The sequence below is a fragment of the Saccopteryx bilineata genome, chromosome 3, assembly GCF_036850765.1.
Source record: "Saccopteryx bilineata isolate mSacBil1 chromosome 3, mSacBil1_pri_phased_curated, whole genome shotgun sequence".
NCBI lineage: Eukaryota > Metazoa > Chordata > Mammalia > Chiroptera > Emballonuridae > Saccopteryx > Saccopteryx bilineata.
Window position 1 is genome coordinate 297,567,361 of NC_089492.1, and position 17,136 is coordinate 297,584,496.

Here is a 17,136-nt window from a genome sequence, read left to right on the forward strand (position 1 = left end):
CACGAATGTGTATAAAAATTTTCAAAGAAATTAGAGAACAAAAAAGCAGTTGCTTTAAATTATTTTCTATTATTGTGGATGTACTTTTTGCTGCTTTATTAAAAATGAGTATCACCTGACCTGGTGGTGGCACAATGGATAGAGCGTTGGACTGGGACACAGAGAACTGAGGTTCCAAATCCCGAGGTCACCAGCTTGAGTGTGGGATCATAGACATGACCCCATGGTGTCTTGCTTAAACACAAAGTTCTTTGGCCTGAAGCCCAAGGTTACTGGCTTTTCCCAAGGGGTAAGCAAGGGGGTCACTCGCTCTGCTGTAGTTCCCCCTCCCCCATTCTCGTCAGTGCACATATGAGAAAGCAATCAATGAACAACTAGGGAGACGCAACTAAGAACTGATGTTTCTCATCTCTCTGTTTTCTTGATGGTCCCTCTCTCTGTCTCTTTCTCTCTCTCGGTCTCACACATAAAACAAAACATTTCAAAGTATCATTCACAAGTGATTCATGAAATTACAGAATCACAATATCTTTCATTTTATTTTCTATCATTTTATTTTACTTTATATTTAAGGTTTTTATTAATTCATTTTAAAGAGGAGAGGGCGAGCAAGACAGAATACATAGGGAGAGAGAAGGAAGTAGGAGCTGAATACATAAACTCCAGTATGTGCCTTGATTAGGGAAGCCCAGGGTCTTGAACCGGCAACCTCACTGTTCCAGGTTGACGCTTTTTCCTCTGCACCAGCACAGGTCAGGCTCTATCACTTTCAAATTGTACTTAGTTCTCCTATTATATCTGTGTGCATAACATGTTAACATTATTTGAGCTATTTTCTCTTCTTGCTTAAGAAGTTTTTATTATCGGTTATAGAAACTTCTACAGATGTTTATGATGTTTTTTATGAGTATTTGCCAGTGTTTGTACCTTTTTTTGGAAAAATTGTAGATTTTATTTGAAATAAAACTCAAGGTCTACACTGTATGTTTCACAAAGCAATCTCACAACAAGGAAAGAAATATCTTGTTCTAAGATTACGTATAGTAAATTTATGGTTGCTATGCATCCTATTCCTTGAGAACAAGAAATTCCATTAAAATTTTAGCTCATTGTCATGTATGCAATTTCCCTCATGTTTTCTTTGTGCTATCCAGGAGTATGGCACATGGACTAGAGACATTGGTGTCACTGGTATAAAGAAAGTTTGTTAGATATGTGGAAACACAGGCCCCATCCCAGAACTCGGAGTGAGAATCAGCATTTTTAGAAAACAGCAGTTCACTGTTGTCCACGTCAAAATTGAAGAAGTACTTACACTTCTACCTTGTGACTTTTCCACCTGACAAATATACACAACTCATCATGAGTGATACAAATACAGCACTGACAAATCCACATGCCTGTGTTGATGTCTTAATTCTATAGTTAATTTTAGAAAGATAGAGGGAAATGCCATAAACTTGCTGTTTCACTTCTTAATAATTAACTGGTTGATTTCTTGAATGTGCCTTGACCAGGAATGAAACCAGCCACATTGGTAAATCAGGAGAATGCTCTATCCATCTGACCTACCAGGTCACAGTGATGCCTTAATTTTAAAATTTATCTTCTTGGAAAGTCAAGTGTGTGTAGTGCATTTATGGACATGTGTGATCCTCATTACTCAGTGTTAGAAAATAAGTTAGAGACTATTACTGTGTGAAAGATTAAGAAAACAAAAAATAAAAAAATTTTTTTGAGAGAATTAGTACCTACCCAAGTAGTGGCACAGTAGATAAGGCACTGACCTGGGACACTGAGGAACCAGATTCAAAGCCCTGAGGTCACTGACTTAAACCCGGGGTCCCTGGCTTGAGCGTGGGGTTATAGACAGTACCCCATTGTTGCTGGCATGAGTCTAAAGATTTCTGGCTTGACCAACAGGTCACTGGCTCAGCTACAGGCATCTGGTATTGAAACCTGTCAGTAGTGAATGAACAACTAAAAGTCCCACAGCTTAAGTTGATGCTTCTCATCTCTCTCAATCCAGTTTGTGTGACCCTCTTTCTCTCTCACACACTCTCAGAAAATATATATTGCTGGGCGAAAATGATCTTACTGGACAAACCACTTCTAACCCTGTTTCCATGTTGGATGGCATTATGAACTCAGACTGCGGATCTTTGTCAATGTCTTTTCTTCCAGAAACCATTGCCCTTTAGGGATGTGGCTGTAGATTTCTCTCAGGAGGAGTGGAAATGCCTGGACCCAGCTCAGCGGAAACTACATGGATGTGATGTTGGAGAACTACAGGGACCTGGTCTCCCTGGGTGAGGATGACTTCCTTCCTGAGTTTATTCTCTACCTGCAGCTTTTTCTTTCCTTCATTAGGGGGAACATCACGTGGGACCTTTTGCCTTGAAGGGTAGATTTCAGTGTTCTGCCATCATGGACCAAATATGGGGGTTTGATGGTGTAGAAATAAAGACTTTATGATGTACATTAATTAGAACTCAGTGTATGAAAAATTACATATGTCTAGAATGATTAAGGTGTTTTCAGAAAACAGTATTTTGGAAAGTTATTTTCTAGAACATTGTAATATTGTACCGTGTTTTCTCACCTGGCCCAAAATGAATTAGGAATTGGAGCTGTGAAGGAAAATGACAGTATCCTTCCACCCAGGTAGGTGGGATGAGGAAGCAGATGAGGCAGGGAAGAGATGTAACATAAAGATCACAGAAGAAGCCAGACCTTACAGTGTGGTTGGGAAGCTGCTGCAGTGGAAAGGGCTGTGAGAAGCCCAGGTGTATTCCTGTTGTCATAGAGGGACAGCTCATCTACAACACGTACAGTGTTCTGGCATCCTCTCAGGACTTGGTTTTTGCTCAAGAGATGTCCATCATCACATCAGCAGTGGGGTCGAAGTCTCCCACTTGGACTGAGAGCTGCCATGATGATACCCCTTCCATAGCTTTGGGGAGCACAGAAAACATGTGCACGTACCGGAGGAATTATATGATAAGCTGTCTTTTCTCATTTGGAGTGGTTCTTTTTTCTTTCATTGTGACAGAAATATGGAAAGGGACAGACAGACAGGAAGGTAGAGAGATAAGCATCAATTCTTCGTTGTGGCACCTTGTTCATTGATTGCTTTCTTTTATGTTCTTTAATGGGGAGCTACAGTAGAGGGAGTAATATCTTGCTCAAGCCAGTGACCATGGGGTCATGTCTATGATCTTATGCTGAAGCCAGCAATCCCTTACTGAAGCTTGTGAGCCTGTGCGCAAGCCGGCAACCTTGGGGTGATGAACGTGGGTCTTCGGTGTCCTTATCTGATGCTCTTTCCACTACACCACTGCATGGTCAGGCCAGATTTATCATTTCTGATCCTATGGACGTTTCCCACAAGACTGCACAAAGTGTAGACTCAGTGATTTCATCACAACACAAAGTATCTTTCAAAAGTATGAAGATCTCAATCAGTTTTAATTCAAAATGTTCTTCTCCTTAATATGAATTATTGTTACAAGTTTCTGGTCTGGGCCCTAGCACTTTGTCTCAGTGAGAGAGCGTCAGCTTGGCATATAGATGTCCTGGGATCAATTCCACTCAGGGCGTACAGGGGAAGTGACCATCTGCTTCTCCTCTCTTCACCCTTCTCTCTCTTCCTCTCACTCTTTCTCTCTCTTTCCCTCCTGAAGCCATGTCTTGTTTGGTTCCAGTGTATCATCCTAGGGCTCTGAGGATGGCTCTGTGGTTTCTCTACCTGCAGCACTAAAAATAGCTCAGTTGTGACCATGGCTCCAGATGGATAAAACAACAGCCCCAGATGGGGGTTTTCATGTCTCCATGTATCTCATAGAGTCCTTTAATAGCTACTGCCATAGGTGACCTTAGAGTATTGCCCAGCAGGTAGGAAAGTGTCCACTGTTACCTGCTTTCATTCTCACCTTCATTCTGTAATTCTTTCTTGTGCAATTGAGAGCTGCCTGGGAATCATTCCTATGTGTTTTCAGTTTTTGATGAGATCTTTGTCATATTTTGGATTCACAAGTGCTGGTACAACAGAATTGTTCTCCTTTGGTAAGAAGTGGGATACAGCATTATTGGGCACTTCATATTTAAGAAGTGGCCTTGTTCCTTAATTCCAGTATATTTCAAGCAAAAGCAATGATGAGGTTTTTCATTTGCTTTTTCAGCATGTTTCTTTCTCATGGTGTGCTTAATCTGAAATCTTTAAAGATTAAATTAGTCTGTTTATATTTCATAACTTTGTAATGCTTTGTTTAGATATGAAGGTTATTTTTTTTAGGTGGATTATAGCCTACAGAGTTTTGTAAGAGTAGCTGAAATACAGGAAACCAGAAAAAATTTATTATGTAATTTAAATATCTTTATTTGAATAATATTTGATAGTTATTTTTGAATGATTTGAATGCATTGTCTAAGACATTTTTCTGCTGTTCATTGTCAAGATGCAAACTTTTTCCTGTTTGAAGGTGCACTCAGTTTTAAATTATAGTTAATATAGAATGTTTTTGATCACTAAAACTTTTATATAATTTTTTAAATTCTGTACATTTTCTGTTCATAGTTTGCATTTTCCTTTTTATTCAGTATTAGTTTGAACTTGTTTCAAATGTACTGATTAGTGGTTAGTCCTTAATATACTTTATAAATTCTGAAAGTGTTGCCCGTGGTATTTCTGGGACCCAGCATAGTTAATACATTATTTATTACTATAGTCCCCATGCTGCACTTTACATCTCATGACTGCCGTGTAACTACCAGTATGTTCTCCTAAAGTACTTCAACTTTTAGTCCCAGTTTTCTAACTCCTCTGACATCTGGCAGCCATCACTCTGTTCAGTATAACTGTGAGTCTTTTTCTGGCTGTTTATTTATTTATATTGTTCTTTAGATTTCAAATATAATTGACATCATATGGTACATGTGTTTATCTGCCAGTCCTATTTCACTTAGCACAATACCTTCTATGTGTGTCCATGCCTCTTCAAATGCTATGGTTTCATTTGTTTTTATCATTTTATTTCTTAACATTTATATTCACATTTGTGATATTTTTCTTTATTTTACAATAACCCTGATCATTTTTTCTTCATTTTAGATTACCCTCTCCCCCGCCCCCCTCCTTTTTTTTTACTGAGAGTGATGAGAGCAAGGGAGAGGGATGAAAAATGTCAACTCATAGTTGAATCACTCTAGTTAGTTGTTCAGTGACTATGTCTTATATGTGTCTGGTCTTGGGGTCTTCAGCTGAGGCAGTGAAGCCTTGCTCAAGCTGTCGACCTTGATATTATGTTTTCTTTTTGTCTTTTTTTTTCTGAGATAGAGAGGGACAGTCAGAAACAGTGAGAAGAAAAGCATCAACTCATAGTTGGGGCACATTAGTTGTTCATTGATTGCTCTGTTATATGTGCCTTGACAGGAGGCTCCACCCGAGCCACTGACTCCTTGTTCAAGCCAGTGAACTTGGGCTTCATGCCACCGACCGTGGGGTTATATATTTGCCAGTGACCTTCTGGACATAGTTGCTCATAAGCCAGTGACCCCACTGTTAAACTGGTGTACCCACACTTTAGTTGGCTACCTTGGGATTTTGGTCTTGATACCTCAACATCTCAGCCAACACTGAATTTATTGTGCCGCCACCGAGTCAGGTCTGGTGTCCTTGTTCTTAAACTCTGGAGTCTGCACTCAAGGCAAATGAGGTCATGCTCAGGCTAGACACCTGGAGCATTGAGACCTGATACCTCAGCATCCCACGTTGACACAATCCACCACACACCACTGGTCATGCTGTTTCTGTTTTTGATATCTGTCTTCAGTACTGCAGTCTCTGTGTGCTTGAACAATTACTCACTTTTTTAAAAATAGCCTTTATAGTACATTCACCATGTACTGCCATTCTCTTGGCACTCATTCATGCAAAACAGAAACAATACTTAAAGAAGCAGCAAAGCTGCCAGTTCACTGAGCATACAACACTGTCATTTCTGTGTTTCTTAAGAAGAAACTGGTAAGTGGGAATGTTGTTATCATATCACCCTTGTGTGCTTGGGTGTTTCAGCAGATATTGTTAGTAATAGATGTAAGTTTTTATTTCTCTCTGATATGATTTTTTTCATTGTTACCTTTCTTGGTCTTGCCTTTAACTCTTAACCTGCCTTTGGTATACTTAAAATGTAATTTTGTCAATAATTGCTGGTATATCCATTTACCTTGTGTCATAACTCATATTTTGTATCTTTCAGCTATGCCATCTGAAGACTATCAGACCTTGTTACAAAAGCCAGGAATCAAAGATTTTTTCTTTAGTACAATACTGGTAAGATATATAAGGTATGGTTTTGATAATGTAAACTTAATGAAAGCCTCAGAAATTTAGGAAGAAAGGATATTAATATGGACAGAACAATCATTCTGCAATTGTTTCTTGTTATTTTTATACAGTGGTACCTTGACACACGAGTTTGTTTTATGGCCATGTTTGTGACTCAGTTGCTCATGTGAGAAATCAAAAATCCTTATTTAAATTAATGGGAATGCAGTTCATTTGTTCCAGGCCCCCAAAACCGCATGAATATTTTGTTTTACATACATGCTTTTAAATATAAGAAAATGTAGTTAATAAACAACAATATACATACACACACACACACACACATAGTAAGAGAGAATGTAAAGACATAAACTGGTTTATGAAGTGTATTTGCCTTCAGGATCAGGCACAGATGCTGGCAGCGGGGGAGGAGACTGGCAGAGGAGGTTTTAATTTTATACTCTATTGCTTAACATAACTTGCTCTCTACACACTTTATGCTACATTTAATTGCAAAATTTAACTTGCACACTACCTATGATATGTAACTTTATTGCCAAACTTAATTGCTATTCTTTTACTTTGCTTAATCATCATCATTTTCTTCATTGACTTGGCTTTCTTGCCACACTTTCCTCACTTTCACTTAGAGGCTGTTTCAACAAAAACCCTTCCATGCAAAGAAAACTAGATAGAAGGTGATGGAGGACAATCTGATCTTGGGTGATGGGTATGCAACAGAATTGAATGACAAGGTAACCTGGACATGTTTTCTTTGAATATATGTGCCCTGATTTATTGATGTCACCTCATTAAAACTAATAAAAATTTATTTATTTAAAAAAAAACTTCCATGGAAGTGTGTTTCTTCCTCCCTTTCAGTACATTCGGCAGGCCATCTAGTGGAGAATGATGCAAGCTTGTGATTCAAATATCCGTGAGTGACTTAAAGCAAAAAGTCCTGCGAGTGACTGCTCATCTCTCAAATTGCTCACGATTTAAAGTGATCTATATAGAGAGAGAGAGGTATAGGGGGAGAAAGAGGAGACAGTGACAGTCAGAGACATTGATCTTTTCCTGTATGTGCCCTGACCAGGGATTGAGCCTGCAACCTTTTTTTAGTGGAATGACAGTGAAACCAATGAAGCATATTGGCCTCAATGGGACAATTATTACTATTAATTGGTTAAATGTTTATTCCATTCTGGCCTGTTAAGCACTCACTTGGTTAGGGTGTCGTCCTTAAACAACAACATTGGGGATTTAATCGCTGGTTAGGGCACAGGGAATAAGCAGTCAGTGAAAGTGAATGGACAACAGGGTGGAGCAACAAATGAATGCTTCTCTTCTTGCTCCTCTCTTTCTGCCTGCCTCTCTATCTGTCTCTCTGAAAATAAAAAAGAAATTGAGTCCCACCTGAATACAATGTTTAGTTGTAGAATTGTCCTGGAGCACAGATTGCTGGTGTTATTTTCTGGTAAATGTTCATAAAAAAGCAAATCAATGTTTTGTCGCTCTCCCTGCCTTTTTTGAAAAAAGAACTTCTTATATTGATTTTATCAAAAGAGAGGAAGAGAAAAATGTAAAGAGAGACAGGAACATCTATCTGCTCCTGTATGTACCCTGGCTGGGAATCACAGCAACTTCTATGCTTCAGGATGATGCTCCAACTAACTGAACTCTTTGTGTAGGGCAGGACTATTATTTGTGGTTAACTCTTTGTTTTCTAAATAGGTAAAAAAATATTACACATTTGTGAAACTCCTTCTTTAAGTCAGCTACATTCTCTATCAGTTTCTTAAAGTGCAAATTGGCTCTGGCCCATTTTGTGAATGGTTGAATGGCCAAAAGGTTAGATATCCAGGGTTCATTTCTGAACCAGGACCTACAGGAAAAGCAACTATCTGCTTCTTTGCCTGTCCCTCTTCCCTTCCCACAACCATGGCTGGATTGGTCGAGTGAGCTGTCCTTGGGCACTCAGAATGGCTCTGTGGTTTCTACTCCAGGCACTAAAAAAATAGCTCCATTGCTGACCAATGGAGCAAAGTTCCCACATGGGGAGAACTTTACACCATAGCAGGCTTGCCAACCAAGATCAAAACCTATTCTTTTATACTATTACATATTTTTGAAAAGGAAATCTGAAATGGTTAGGAAGTTACTTAATCTGTGGAATAAATAATCATTGGACTTGTTTTCAATTTTTTTTTTCATTTCAATGTCTGTAATCATTAAATTTGGAGCAAATTTTGTACAGCCAACATGGTTTAATAGGTATCACAGAGTAGTTATTTGGGAATAATTGTACATGTTAAATGAAATTATATCTTTCAGTAAAATCATATCTATCTTTGATGATTACCAGAAGTTATCGATGCAATGAACATTGGAAGAATTTTAAACAAGGATCTTTCATAATCAAAATGAAAAATCTCCATTTCTCAAGAACCATTATGAACACAGAAAAGTATTTGACCATATATCACATTCTAATATCCATCACGTGATTCATGTTGTGGAGATAAAAAATGAACAAAGTAAATGAGTCAAATCTGTTAAACAATCTTAAGATCATACTGAAGAAGAGAATATTCATACTGAAGAAGTTTACACTTATAATTTATGTACCAGAGCTTTCAATGAAATATTCAATGTAATTAACAAAGTTCATTGTGGAGATAAACATTATAAATATGAAAAATCTAGTAAGACATTTAATGGGCGTTCATGTTTTCATTTAAATGAGAGAAATATTCACACCAAAGGGGAACCTCACAAATGCAGACAGTGTGGCAAAGCCTTTAGCAATTCCTCAGCCCTTTTTAAACATCAGAAATTTCACACTGAAGAGAGGTCTTATAAATGTTTAGAATGTGGCAAAACGTTTATCTGTAAATCACACACACCTTAACATCAAAGAGTTCACACAGAAGAGAAACCATACAAATGCAGACAATGTGCCAAAGCTTTTACTCAACCCTCTTATCTTACTAAACATGAAATAACTCACACAGGAGAGAAACCATACAATGCAATACCTTTAGGTATTCCCCTGAGGTTACTATAAATCAAAGAAATCACACAGAAGAGAAACCATACAAATGCAGACAATGTGGCAAAGGTTTTAGTCAACCCTCAGGTCTTACTAAACATCGAAGAACTCACACAGGAGAGAAACCATACAAATGCAGACAATGTGGCAAAGCCTTTAGCTGTTCCTCAACTCTTATAGTACATCAGAGAATTCATACTGGAGAGAGGTCTCATAAATGTTTAGATTGTGGCAAAGCATTTATCTGTTCCTCAATTCTTACTATATGTCAAAGAACTCACACTGGAGAGAAACCATACAAATGCAGACAATGTGGCAAAGCTTTTACCCAAGTATCAAGTCTTACTGTACATCAAAGAATTCACACAGGAGAAAAACCATACACATGTAGAGAATGTGGCAAAGACTTTAATGATTCCTCATCTCTTACTAAACATCAAAGAACTCAGGAGAGAAAGCATACAAATGTAAGGAATGTGGCAAAGCCTTTAGTTTTTCCTCAAATCTTACTGTGCATGAGAAAATTCATACTGGAGAGAGGTCTCAAATGTTTTGATTGTGGCAAACACTTTGTCCTGAACTCACACCTTACTGTATATCAAAGAATTCACAAAGAATACAAACCATACAAATGTAGGCAATGTGGCAAAGCTTTTAGAAATTCATCAAGTCTTACTAGACATCAAAGACTTCATACTGGAGAGAAGTCCTGTCAATGCCCAGAATGTGGCACAGCCTGTACTTGCTCCTCACACCTTACTGAACATAAGAGGACTCATACTGGAGAGAAGACTTACAACCAAAGAGAATGTAGCAAAGACTTTGGCCGGTCCTGACACATCACTCACCATCAGGAACCTCATACTGGACAGAAACTACATTTGTAGAGAGCGTATTAAGGTTTTACTTGGCAGGGGAATCTTAGTAAGCATTTAAGAATTCATTATCAAGAGAAGCCCTACAAATATGGAGGTTGTGGCAAAACCTGAAATGACTGTTTTTACCTTCCTAAACAAAAGAACACATACCACAGAGGCACTTTGCAAATGTAAAGTATATGGCAAAGCCTTTTATCTGTGCTGAAAACTTGCTAAAAATTTTGGAATTTATGATGGAGAGAAACAGTAAAAATGTCAGTAATTTGGCAAAATATTAAACCTTTTAAAATCTCTTTAAGCATCAGAGAATTAAGCCTTAAAATGCAATTTATGTTCCAAAGTCTTTGTCCTGATTTATATCTTACTCAATATCTGCTAAGACTGGATAGAAGAGTAACAGACATAAAGTACATGGGAAAGCTTTACACAGTATGCAAGCCTTACTGCACCCCTGTGAGGGATAGAATTTCTCCCACCTCAGGGCTGTCACCATGTTTCACCCTTAAATAAGTTCTCTGTGTAACTTACCATATCGTTGCTTTTTTTGGTTTATTTTTTAACAACCTAAAGTTAACTTGAGAACGCTGAGGAGTCTGCAGATGGATTCTGTTAAAGGCTTGTGCCCTGGGTCCTACTTCTCTCTTCGGCATTCTGCCGAGGCCTCCACGGGTAGACTCAGGCAGGCTGTGCTGTTCCTCCAGGGCTTGTGAGTCATCCATGTGTCTGTTTTATCTGCCTTGTGGTCTCTTCTGTGACTGCTGCTCACCCTCCTGTATCACAGTGCTCTGCTTCACATATTCTAGTAATTGAAAAGAATTTAGTATAATTTTTTTTAATGTTGAGCCTATGTGTATTTATTTCATATATTTTTATTTGAGTCAATGTAAACAAATTTTCATAGTTTAATACACAAAAATGCATAACATACATTAGTAACCTGAAGATGTAATGTGTAGGAATAAGAGGACTGAGAAGTAAATAAATGTGTGTGCATGTCTTCATAAGGGTACGGAAATAATGCGTCAACATAGGTAATTCAACAATGCTGATAAAGTTACTTGCCAAATAGAAATTCACAAATTTCTAATGTGATTTCCTGTACATTGCATTTCTGTACACTTTTTCCCCAAACTCATGACTCTTGGTTATAGAAACTCACTATGCATTTATCTCTTTTACTTTAATAAAAAACCTATTATAGTTATTTCTTTCTTTTTTTTTTTTTTTTTTATGGTCATGGAATGTTACTTATATGACCTGCTTAGAGATTTTAAGAATGGCTTTTTGGAATGTAGTGTCATAGAGAAATCAACTGGAAAATGCAGGTCATTTCACAGAGATCACAAAGTTTCATCTTGTTTAGTGTATTTGCTTTTCCATTGAAGAATAACAGCATTACATCACAGTTTTAAAATTATTCTCAGCCCTGGCTTGTTGCCTCAGTGGTAGAATGTTGGCCTGGCATGTGAATGTCCTGGGTTTGATTATGACTTGGGACAGAAAGGAGAAGTACCCATCTACTTCTCCACCATTCTGCTTCTTGTTTCTCTCTCTCACTCTCCTCCCGAAGCCATGGCTCAGTTAGAGCAAGTTGGCCCGAAATGCTTAGGCTGAAGCTCTGGCCTCTGCTTCAGGTCTTAAAAAATGGCTGTGGTTGCAAGAGAGTAAGGGCCCCCATCGGGCAGAGCATCACCCCCTAGTGGGCTTGTCAGGTGGATCCCAGTCAGGGCACCTGCTGGAGTCTGTCTCTGCCTCCACTCTTCTCACTAAATTAAAAATTTCTCACTTTTTGTTAGTGATGTCATCCAAGTCAGTTCCTTGTCTCTGCCAATGTGTTTATCTGAATATTAGGTGATGTCCTGTCACTGTTCTTCTGACATTGCATGAAGTGAGCACACACAGGACAGTGCTGTCACTCTAAAAGGTGCTTTGTAATAAAGTAGCCTGAATCCAGTAGCAGTGAGGCTGTAGGACCAGGTGGGAGATGACGAACACCCAAGATGCCAAATTGATGTGAGAGCTGTATGTGGAGAGAGGACACCTGTTTCCATGCTGCACAACTGGATCAACTCGGGAAAATGAAGTTAGTGTTATCCCTTCCTGGATACCATGGTTGGTTAGAGCATCGTCCCAAAGCACACAGTTTGCAGGTCTGATGTCTGGTCAGGGCACATGCAGTAACAGATTAATGTACTTGACTGTCTCCCTCTCTAAAATGAATTTAAAAGTACATTTTAAAAATGTCTAGAACAATTAAAGTGCTATCAGAAAACAATATTTATTAGAACATTGTAATATTGTGCCGTGTCTTTTCACCGGGGCACAAAATGTATTGGAAATTGTAGAATCTATACCAACATTCATGTTCCCTTTTAAAATAAGCATGTCATGCTTTCTGGAGCAAGTGTAGGAACACTGGAAAGTGAAGAGAAAAAAAAAAAAGACTGTCTTTCTACCTGGGTAGGTGGGATGAGGAGGCAGATGACACAGGTGAGAGACCTAAAGGTCACGGAGGAGGCCAGACCTTGCAGTGTGGTTGGGAAGCTGCTGCAGTGGAAAGGGCTGTGAGAGGCCCAGGTGTATTCCTGTTGTCGTAGAGGGACAGCTGGACTCTTCAAACACGCCCTGTGCTCCTGCATTCTCTCTGGACACTGATTTTGCTCCAGTGACGTCCATCACATTAGCTGTGTGGCCCAAGCCCTCCCCTTGGACTTTGGGTGTCACTATCTGGCTCCACTTCCATTGCTGTGGGGACCTGGGAAACCTGTGCACGTAGCTGAGGAATGTGTGCTAAGCTAGGTTTTTTTGTTTTTTTTGTTTTGTTTTGTTTTTATGTAGGAGTTTATGAAGGAAGTGGTAGAGATCTGTAATTGGGTGCAGAAATTTCAAGACACCTGCGAACATATGTCATGTTTATGCTTTTTGTTTTTCATGTAAGAGAGAGGAGCGGATAGGGACAAGGAGAGAGATGAGAAGCATCGATTCTTTATTGCAGACCTTAGTTTTTCATTGCTTTCTCATATGTGTCTTCACTGGCATGGTTACAGCAGAGTGAGTGACTCCGTGCTCAAGCCAGCAACCTTAGGTTTCAAGCCACCAACCATGGTGTCATTTCTATGATTTCATGTTCAACCAGCAATCCTGTGCTCAAGCTGCTGATTTCACTTTCAAGCCATGACCCTGGGGTTTTGAACCTGAGTCCATTGCAATGCAGGGTGATGCTCTCTCCACTGCTCCACCACCTGGTCAGAGAGATGTCATGTTTTCAGGTTTGTCATTTCTAATCCCGTGGAGGTTTCCCACATGACCCTACAGACTTGGTGATTTCTTCTCAGTGCAAGGCACCTCCCCAAAATGCAAAAATCTAATTATTTCAAAACCTTTTTTGCTTAGTATGAACTATCATTAAAATTTTTCAATCTGAGTCTTGGCTTTTTGGCTGAGTGGTAGGGCATCAGTATGGTATGTTGGTGTAATTCCAGTCTGGGCATACACGGGAAGTGACCATCTGCTTTGCCACCCATCTCCTCCCTTCTGTCTTTCTGTATCTGGCAGCCATGGCTCAATTGGCTTGAGCGCACTGGCAACAGATGGGTGTTGCCAGGTGGATTCCATTTGGGATGCATGCAGGTAGAATGTCTATCTCCCTCTCACTTGGAAAAGAAGGAAAAAATTTCCAGTCTCTTATTTCTTAACTGACACATTAAGGTAATTTCATGACTCAATGTACCTCATAGAGTTTTCCAGTAAGTCACTGCCATAGATGACCTTAGTGTTGCCCACCAGGTAGGAAAGTGTCCACTGTTACCTGCTTTCATCATCACTGTCATTCTGCAGTTCTCTTACACATCTGAGAGCTACTCGGGACTGTGTCTTTTGTGTTTTCACTTCTTTATTAGATATTTGTGCTTTGAGAATCACAAGTGCTGATAAAATAAGCAGGATTATTCTTTGGTAAGAAAAGGAATACAACATTATTGAGCACTTCATAATTAGGAAATGGCTTTGCTTTTCAAGTTTGCTTCAGAAGAAAACAATGATAAGTTTTTACATTTGTTTTCTCAGCATGTTCCTTTACAGGGTGTACTTAATCTGAAATGCTTAAGAAATGTTTTCAATTAGCAATAATCGCTTCTCAGATAAACCTCATTGGCTATGATTCCGCCACTGTGCAAAGCTTAATCTGAAATGTTTAAATAGTCTTTCCATATTTTATAGCTTTCTAATGGTTTCTTTATTTTGAAATAAAGGGTTTTGCTTTTATTCAGTGAGTAGGATTATAGCCTGCATGTTTTTGTAGCATTAGCTGAAATATATTAAACCAGAAAAAGTCATCATGTCATTTAAATGTCTTTATTAAAATTGTACTTTACAGTTATTGTTGAATAATTTGAATACATTGTCTAAGAAATGTTTCTGCTGTGTAATGTCACGATTGAAAATGTTTGCTGTTTCAGCGTCCACTCATTTATAAAGTACAGTTATAAAGAAAAATTGTTTATCAGTTTAACTTTATATAATCAGAATTCTGGGGACAAATTTTCTATTCTTTTGCATTTTCTTTCATTCAATATTATTTTTAAATAGTTCCAGCTGTACCATATAGTGGTTAGACATTCATGTATTTTACAAAGTCTGAACTATTTTTTTAGTCCGTTTATGGTTGCTTATTTATGTATATTTTTCTTTAGATAACACATATAATTGACATGAAATGGTAGATGTCTTTCTCTTTCGGACTTAGCATAATACCTTCTATGTATGTCCATGCTTCTGCAAATGCTAAAGTTTTATATTTTTTACAATCTATATATTTTTTCGTATTTATAGTCACACTCTTTTTTGTGTGTGACAGAGAAACAGACAGACAGATAGGAACAGACAGGAAGGGAGAGATGAGAAGCATCAATTGTTTGTTGCAGGATCTTGTTCATTGATTGCTTTCTCATATGTGCCTTGACCAAAGGGCTACAGCAGTCTGAATGACCCCTTGCTCCAGCCAGCGAGCTTGGACTCCAGCTGGTGAGCCTTGCTTAAACCAGATGAATCCACACTCAAACTGGTGACCTCAGGGTTTCAAACCTAGATCCTCTGCACCCTAATACGATGTTCTCAATTGTGCCACCGCCTGGTCAGGCTGATTACTTTCTCATACGTGGTTTTACCAGGGGCTCTATCTGAGCCAGTGACCTTGGGCTTCAAACCAGCAACCTTTAAGTTCAAGCCAGCTACCATGAGGTCATGTCTATAATCTCACAACCTGGTGACCTCAGGGTCTTGAGCGTGGGTCCTCTGTATCCGAGGGCAATACTCCATTTATTGTGCCACTGTCTAATCAGGTAGGGAGTATTTTAAAATTCTACTAGGTTGAAGCATGTCAAGTTTGTGCTTTATTTTCTAAGGTAGAGGAAGGGCCTCACCTGTATGGCAGAGTGGATAAAGTGTAAAGCTGAAATGCTGATGTCAGTTAACCCTGGGCTTGCCGTGTCAAGGCACATATAAAAAGCAACTAATGGCCTGACCTGTGGTGGCGCAGTGGATAAAGCGTCGACCTGGAAATGCTGAGGTCCCCGGTTCGAAACCCTGGGCTTGCCTGGTCAAAGCACATATGGGAGTTGATGCTTCCTGCTCCTCCCCCCTTCTCTCTCTCTCTCTTCTTTCTAAAATGAATAAAAAAATAAAAATAAAAATAAATAAAAAAATTTTAAAAAGCAACTAATATCAGTTGATGCTTCCTGCTCCAACCCTCATTTCTCTCACTCCTCTCCTTTCTCTAATAAAGAAACTCTTTAGAAAATAAGTGAGAAACCTGACCTATGGAGGCGCAGTGTGTATAGCATCGACCTGGAATGCTGAGTTAATTGGTAAGAAACTCTGGGCTTGCTTGGTCAGGGTAAATACAGGAAGCGATTAGTTTGATACTCCCTTCTCTTATCTCTAAAAATTAACAATTAAAAAACATTTTGAAGTAAATTAAAAATAAATGAGAGGAGCCGAGATAGACTTCACCATGAGCTCCAACCATGATCCACCCAGCAACCCCTGTCTGGGGCTGATGATCTGCCCAGCTGTGGCTTCTCACAGCCAAGCTATTTCTAGCGACTTGTCAGGCAACAGGCTGATTCTGAAATAGAGTTGGAAAAACTGATGTGGAGAGCAAATTGGAGCAGGGAATGAGGGAGTGGAACTCGTGCTCCAGAAAACTGATTATTGTGACTGCTGCTTTGGCATGTGTAAAAGGTGACCTCCCCTCCCTTCCATGGCTGAGACGCCAAGGTTCCATCAGAGACAAAGATCCAAGTGGTGGGGGGAATCACAAAGTTGGGGGGGCTGTCTATGCCACACACTTCACTTCTCCCACAGGAGTGCTCAGCTCTCTCTCCTGACATGGGGATGTAGGCTTTACTTCTCACACAGTTTCACCTGACGTTATGTTTCTGTGAGCAGGGGGACATTCATCTACCCAGAAACCAGTTGGTAGATTAGCAGTGGTTTTCAACCTGTGGATCGCGACCCCACTGGGGTCGCCTAAAGCCATCGGAAAATACATAATGCATATCAGGTATTTACATTCCGAATCATAACTGTAGCAAAATTGCAGTTATGAAGTAGCCACCAAAATTATTTTTTGGTTTGGGGTCACCGCAACATGAGGAACTGTATTGCAGGGTCACGGCATTACAAAGGTTGAGAACCACTGGATTAGAGAGTTGGGAGAAAGCAAATAAAAAAAACCTTGGGATAGGATAAAAAGTATAGACTCAAATTTTTTTTACACAGACAGGGATAGGATGGGTAACAGTTAACAATTTATAACAATAAAGGGGTTCCTTGGTTTTTGCTCTGGTGGGGTGGTTGTGCCTGGAGGGGGCAGGAAAGGA

At 39.2% G+C, this 17,136-nt stretch overlaps 1 long non-coding RNA gene, 1 other non-coding gene and 1 pseudogene across 2 annotated transcripts; 2 read left to right on the forward strand and 1 right to left on the reverse strand.

Moving 5' to 3' along the window:
* The first annotated feature begins 2,195 nt into the window (after positions 1-2,195).
* On the forward strand, positions 2,196-7,127 carry LOC136331916 (uncharacterized). Its single transcript, XR_010730559.1, has 3 exons — positions 2,196-2,309; positions 6,258-6,331; positions 6,976-7,127. It is a non-coding gene; the product is annotated as an uncharacterized lncRNA (long non-coding RNA).
* A 1,139-nt stretch (positions 7,128-8,266) lies between these two features.
* On the forward strand, positions 8,267-10,213 carry LOC136330135 (zinc finger protein ZFP2-like; annotated as a pseudogene).
* Positions 10,214-14,287: 4,074 nt separating this feature from the next.
* LOC136332607 (U4 spliceosomal RNA) lies at positions 14,288-14,434 on the reverse strand. Its single transcript, XR_010730785.1, has one exon. It is a non-coding gene; the product is annotated as a U4 spliceosomal RNA (small nuclear RNA).
* Positions 14,435-17,136: the final 2,702 nt, after the last annotated feature.